Below are 7,174 nucleotides of genomic sequence, written 5' to 3' on the forward strand. Positions count from 1 at the left end.
CAGTGATTCACACTGGCCGACCTCAACAGCCTCCTGCTGTCATTTTATTTCCTTCATTACTTAACATCCTGGAGAAGGGGCTCCTAAGAGAGCCCCATCCTGGAGAAAGCCCGCGCACAGCAACAAAGACCCAACGCAGCCAAAAATAAATAAAATAAAATAAATTTTTTTTAAAAAACTTTTTATTTTAAACTAGGTTTACACGCAGTTGTAAGAAGTAATACAGAGAGATCCCATGTACCATTTGCCTAGTTTCTCCCAACGGTAACATCTTGCAGAACTATAGTGTAATGTCACAACCAGGGAAATAACATTAATACAATCAAGATATAGAACATTTTCATCACTACAAGGATCCCTCCTGTTGCCCTTTTACAGTTACATCTACTTCCCTCCCACCCCAACCCTCACCTCAATCCCTGGCAACTACTAATCTGTTCTCCATTTCTATATTTTGTCATTACAATAATGTTATATAAATAAAATCATACAGAATTATGTTATAAATAAAATCAGCCACTATGGAAAACAGTATGGAGGTTCCTCAAAAAGTTAAAATAGAACTGCCATATCATCCAGCAATCCCACTGAGTATATATCCAAAGGAAATGAAATCACTACCTCAAAGAAATATCTGCACCCTCATGCACATTATTCACAATAGCCAAGACATGGAACAACCTAAGTGTCCACCAACAGATGAATAGATAAAGAAAATCTCTCTCTCTCTCTCTCTCTCTCTCTCTCTCTCTCTCTCTCTCTCTCTCTCACACACACACACACACACACACACACACACAGGAATATTATTCAGCCATGAAAAAAGAAGGAAATCCTGCCATTTGTGACAACATGGGTGGACCTTGAGGGCATTATGCTAAGTGAAATAAGTCAGACAGAGAAAGACAAATACTGTATGATCTCACTTACATATGGAATCTAAAAATGTTGAACTCATAGAAATAGTGAGATGCTGGTTGCCAGGGGCTGGGAAGTAGGAGAAATGGGGAGATTCTGAATTCTCCTAATTGGAACGTAGAATGCCTTGCTCCATCTGTCTGTCTCTTCCTTCTAGGTGGAGAAATAGCTGGCACTCATCTCTTCCAGAAAGCCTTGCCTTATTCTGAATTCCACCAGATCCTAGCTTCAGACTGCATCATCTCATTCGAGTCATCTCATGGGTGTCTTTTGCTAGGTAGGTCCTTGAGTACAGGAACTGTGCTTTCTGGTTCTTTTGTCTCACACCCCACCCTCAACATGTAGTATAGCTCTCCTTTTAAAACTAGTATGCAATCCAGATTGACTGCCTAACTAATCAGGCAGTTACATACTGAAGATGAAAGAAAACCAGAAGACTTTCTGAAAGAAAAGCAACAGCAATTACAGTTAAACAGCCTTCCTAAGCAGGCCAAGTATGGTTAAGAATAAGGATTCTGGACTCAGATGCAGGTAGATGCGGGTTTGAAATGCAGCTCTATTGAGTACTAACTGTGGGTTTGTGAGAAAGTGATTCATATTCACTGTGCCTTTTTCATCTATTAAAATGGGCGTAGTATTAGTATTACCTTGGGACTGTTACCAAGTTTCAGTGAGATCATGCATGAAAAGTCTTCAGCACACTGTCTAGCATATAGGAAATGTTCCAAGCTGTTGGCTCTTCAATGATAATGGTAGTGATGATGATGGTGATGAGATGTCAACCAATCCCAGGAGGCTTGGCCTCAAGGCAGAATGTCTATGGACATTTGACCCACTGTTACTTCCTTCCCGTTCCTTAAAAAGTACAAGTGACTTCTAGAATCTTGAACAAATGTCTGATTGCCTTCTGGAATATCCACACTTGACTGCAAGGAGGCAAGAATTGATGATCTGAGATCTTCTTTTAATTGCCCTCATGATATAGGGGAATGTTTATGTAAATAATGGGAATTCAAGGGTGGATATGTGATGTGTTATGAATGGTGGATATGGGGATATTGGGAAGGAGAAAGTATAGAACCTTAGATATCACCAAAATCTGTTCTTAGAACTACATTAAGAGTAAAAAGATTCCTCTTTAATATATAAGGAGGAAATTCACACAGGATCCAGAAATCCCTCCTAAGAAACACTTCTCAGCTGAGCCTCTCTCATTATCTAGCTGCCTACTGGGCATCTCCACCTGGGATGTCCCATAGACACTTCAAACTCAGCTGGTCCAAAACTGAACTTGTTTTCTCTCCTTAATCCACAATCCCCTAAACCTTCCCCTCCCACCCAATAAGCCAGGTCACAAACTGGGAAGTCCTCCTCAGCTCTACCTTCTCCCTCAACACCCACCATCAACTAATCAATAAACTGTACAGATTTGAACTCCCAGATAGCTCTCCAATCCACCTGTGGCTCACGCTGTCCACTGTACTGCCCCAATTCATCAACTCTCAGTGGACCAGAGAAGTTTCTTCTTGATAGCTCTTTGGCTATTACTCAACTCATTCCATCCCCACCATCTACAAAACCACCAGAGGGAACATTCTAAAACTCAAATTTGTCCAAGTCAATTCTTGTTTTCAAATCACCTCCCTGTCTCCCTAGGGCCTTCAGGTGAAGTGGAAAAACCTGGTGAGACAAAAGCAATGGCCCCAGGTACATTGTGCTCAACACTCCCCCTTCCCCTGGGGACCTCAGACCATTTACATCAACTAGAGGAGGGACAGACTATAGACCTACAAGCTGCCTAGCTGTGCTAATTCATCACTGGTGTGCCACACTATTTTTCACTTCTCTACCACCTCTACCCAAAAGTGCGCCCCCCTTCCTCCCCCAACATGGTGAATCTTACCTACCTCCTTTGTGAGGTCTTCCCTGTCCCCTCTCCCCAACTATAGCCTCTCTGATCACTAATGTCCATATAAGGTCTTGGACACACCCATCATTGTAATTGCTCAAACTAAGGCCTCTCCAGGACAGAGATAATATTTTATTCATCTATGTATCTTTAGCACTCAACATAGGACCTAGTCAGGGAGATCAAAAAGTACAGACTTCCAGTTATAAAATAAATAAGTCCTGGGGATGTAATGTATAGCACGGTAGCTATAGTTAATGATACTGTACTGCATATTTGAAAGTTGCTAAGATATTAGATCTTAAAAGTTCTCATCACAAGAAAAAAATTTTGTAACTATGTGTGGTGACAGATGTTAACTAGACATTATGGTGACCATTTAGCAATATATACAAATATCGTGAATCAGTATGTTGTACACCTGAAATTAATATCATGTTATATGTCAATTATACCTCAAAAAAAGGCCTAGCCCAAAGTAAGCATTCGGCAAAGGTTTATGGAATGAATTAATGGCCTCACTAAATCTCTATTCGCAATAACAACAGGTCAGTACCTAATGAGGGTTCCCTGACTTTGGGCAGGAACAGAATCTGAAAAATTTCAAGGGACTTGAAGTCTGGCTTTGACTGGTGCTCAGTGTGACTTCTTATCCCCAACTCAGCTCCTCCATCTCCAGTCCCAGCTAAGAGGCACAAAGAAAAACAGAGAAGCAGTACTGCATAGCCTTGAGCCTTTGGTCACATAGTTTCTCCACACTCTCCAAATCTCCCTTCCATCCTTTGAGGCCTAGTCTGGAGCTTCTTTCTCCGTGAAGACAGGTCATTCTCACCCCAATTCGACAAGGAATTCCCCCTCCTCTGAACTCCTAGAAAGGCTATTTCCCTGGGTAAGTCTGGCACCCATTGTAGACCACCTTGTTGGGTCAGTTAATTGGCTTTCCAGGGAATCTCAGAATGTCAGAGCAGGAGAAACCCCAGGAGATCATCTGGTCTGACTGTCTCATTGTGCCCAGGGCCCTGAGGCTTGGCGAGAGGAGTAGCTTGCCAGAGATTCCAAGTCTCCTGGAAAGTGTGATCAAATAGGTTCCTAGACTCCACCCTAGACCCATGAAATCAGAATAAGGCTCTGAATAAGCCCCAAACTGCCCTGTGCTACATGCCTGTTGCGTTTCCTCGAGAGGCTGTTTGATGGTAGAGGCTCTTTCTTCCTAGCTCTCTGTGTCTCCCACAGCACTCAGCACAGTAGTGCCCTATGAAGTTTTCTTCAGTGATGAGCCCCTGGGCTATTCTCCATGAGAAAACTCAAATAAACATAGAAACCCAGCTTGAAGTTAGTCTCTCCGAGGGTACCAAGGAAGAGGTGGCTTCCGCAGCCCTCCCCAAATGCTGCTTTCTGTCTGATTTTCCAAGTCATCCCTGACCAAAATGATTTCAGGTTAGAAGATTCTATTTCCTAGGGGGACAAAGGGTCAATTACTTGGACCCCCTGAAACATTTTCCTTAACTCTCCTTTAGGGAAAAACTCAACATTCCAACACACACACACACACACACACACACACACACAAATGCATGATTACCTGGGCATCTACTAGGGTCACAATATTACACTCTATTGGTGTCTATCCTCAGCCCAGGCCACGATCCCAGAGACCCGGGAAGCTTAATCACAAAGGCTCATTACAGTCACAAGGCTGAGCTCAGGGAGGCAGGAAGAAGGCCTCAGACATTTTGGTAACTCTTTCAACAGGGAGGATGACCAAATAGGCTTTCTGCTTTAGCCTCAGTTTCCCAGAAATTCCCACAAAGCCCCTTCCCCAAGATTCTGACCAGTCAAGGTTTCCCTAGGCCGAGAAGGCCAGAGATAGCTCAGGCTCTCTCCCCACTGGCTCCACTGACCCTGGGAAGAAAAGTGGCCTACCTGTTTGTCAGCCATCAGAGAACAGCCATGGAATCAGCCCCAACCTGGCCCCAAAGTTCTTTCCATTAACAGAAGGCCACTGGCCTGTCCCTGGATCTGTGAGCATAGTTGCACAGGCAGGAGCAGCGGCTAGAGGAAGGAAGGGTTACTCCTTCCCTCACTAGCCATCCACTTACGGCAACCTGGACAGCAAGTGCTTTCTGGAGCCCATTACTACTCATTTACATCCACAGCTAATCTGGCCACTCCCCTGGGGATGGAGGTGACCAGGCAAGCTCCCCTGAGCAGGAGGCCCAGAGGCAGGACAATTACCTGAAGTCCCCAAAAAAGTATGAGCTGTGTCCTGGGAGAGCAGAGGGTCTGCAGGGGTGGGGTGGGTGTGGGGGAGCGGCGGGAAAAAGGCCATGTTTGGTTGATAATTTCCAAGGGCTCACGCAGAGCCAGCAACAAAAGATGTGACCTGAAAAGTCAGACACCAGGTAGACACTAGAATGGAGGTAGGCTTGGAAAACAAGGGTGGCAGCAAGTGAGAAAGTCCAATTACCTTGAAAAGGGTTGGGGCAGGCTTCCCTGGTGGCGCAGTGGTTGAGAGTCCGCCTGCTGATACAGGGGACACGGGTTCGTGCCCCGGTCTGGGAGGATCCCACGTACCGCGGAGCGGCTGGGCCCGTGAGCCATGGCCGCTGAGCCTGCACGTCCGGAGCCTGTGCTCCGCAACAGGACAGGCCACAGCAGTGAGAGGCCCGTGTACCGCAAAAAAAAAAAAGAAAAAGAAAAGGGTTGGGGCTGGGCGAGTTGAGGCCTCAGGGTTCATGGGCAGTTCATCCTGCTTTAAAGCCCAGGGAAGCTGGGCAGATGCTACAATTTTCTGGTGAGGCCTAGACAGGGCCATGTCCTCATAGAGTTTAGCCTAGCAGGGCCTTTCCCTCACATAAAGAAATCCAGACCCAGCACTGGTGCCTCCCAGCCCTGTGTCCCCAGAGACCACCACGGTTTGGAAGCTAGAAAAGGCCATTGGCATCACAGTGAGGCCTCGTGCATGCGAGAGGATGTCAAGCACTCATCCCCAGTCCCCCATCAGCTGGATGGGAGCTTTGAATTCTTTTCCCTGAGTCATCCGCATTCTCTCCTGGAGTCTCCTGTGTGGCCAAGGAAACCAATGCACCGAATCGGGCTGGCTTTGCTATGGAGGGTTTCCCAACTGATGTACCACTTACCAAACGACTGAGATAACAAGACCACCAACGCCAGGAAGGCGCCTAGGGAAAGAAACAGTCCAGTTCCCCCCAGGCCCATGCAGCTTGACAATACCTCAGCCCATCAGTTTACTGAGCTTCATTCTGAGCTGAAGTCAGTAGAGCCCAGAGGACCCATGGATCATATAAACTTTCAGATACATCTCAGATCTAGACAATTCTATGAGAAGGACAGTAAACCCTTATAATCCTGGGGGGAGTAAGGGGAGCCCTTCCAAGGTCTGTCACTCTGGGACATTTTAACGAGAAAAAGAAGAAAAACATCTACCATCCAATTGAGCGCCATCCTTCATACAAGGCACCACTCGCATACTTTACGTGTATTATCTAACCTAACTCTTACAACCGTAGGGCAGAGGTGCTATAAGTAGGCCCACTTCAGAGAGGTTTCATGACTTGCCCGGGACCACACAGCTGATGTGAGGCAGAGCCCAGGTTCAGGCCCAGGGCTGTGGGACTCCAAAGCCCATGCTCTTAGCCACCGCACCTGTGCTTCTCAAAGCCAGAGCTTGGTAAACACGAGCAGATTCCCGGGCCCCATCTCAGATCTACTGACAGAATCCTGGAGCGTGGGCCTGGGCATCTGCATGCTCAATGCCACGCCAAGGGGTTCTGAGGCACCGGGAAGATTGAGGGCCCCACTCGACACCCTGCCATCTCCTGAGGTGGCATACAGTGTAGGCCGGGAACGCTAAAGCCTCCACGCCAGGCCCAACGTTGCTCGGCGATCCTCCCAGCAAAGCTGCCACCCAGTACTGGCCACTGGAAACCAGGAGTCTTTCAGCCAGGCCAGGTCTGCTTAGCCCCTTCCTCTAGACCAGGGACTCCAAGCTTTTACGGGGTCACACACGTCTTTGAGGCTTGTTGAAAGGTCTGGGTCTTCCCCCTCCTCCCCCCAGACACGTCCACGCAGAGTCCCGCACTCCTTTGGTGGCCCCCTCACAATACACACATAGTCCTTGGCATAGTTTCGGGGAGGATATAGATCCTCTGAAGCCCCTGCATGACCACCCGCCCAGCCCACGGACCCCACATTACAGAAGCTTCCAGTCTAGAAATCTGAACCCAGATTAGCTCCTGTGGTTTTATTTTATTTTCATCCTTTCTGTGTTAGAGATACACAATGGAGTATTATAGGTGAAATGACGTATTTTCTGGGATTGGTTTT

This window comes from Aethalodelphis obliquidens, unplaced genomic scaffold (genome assembly GCF_003676395.1).
Source record: "Aethalodelphis obliquidens isolate GAN/ISIS:26980383/991018 unplaced genomic scaffold, ASM367639v1 scaffold66, whole genome shotgun sequence".
Taxonomy (NCBI): Eukaryota; Metazoa; Chordata; class Mammalia; order Artiodactyla; family Delphinidae; genus Aethalodelphis; species Aethalodelphis obliquidens.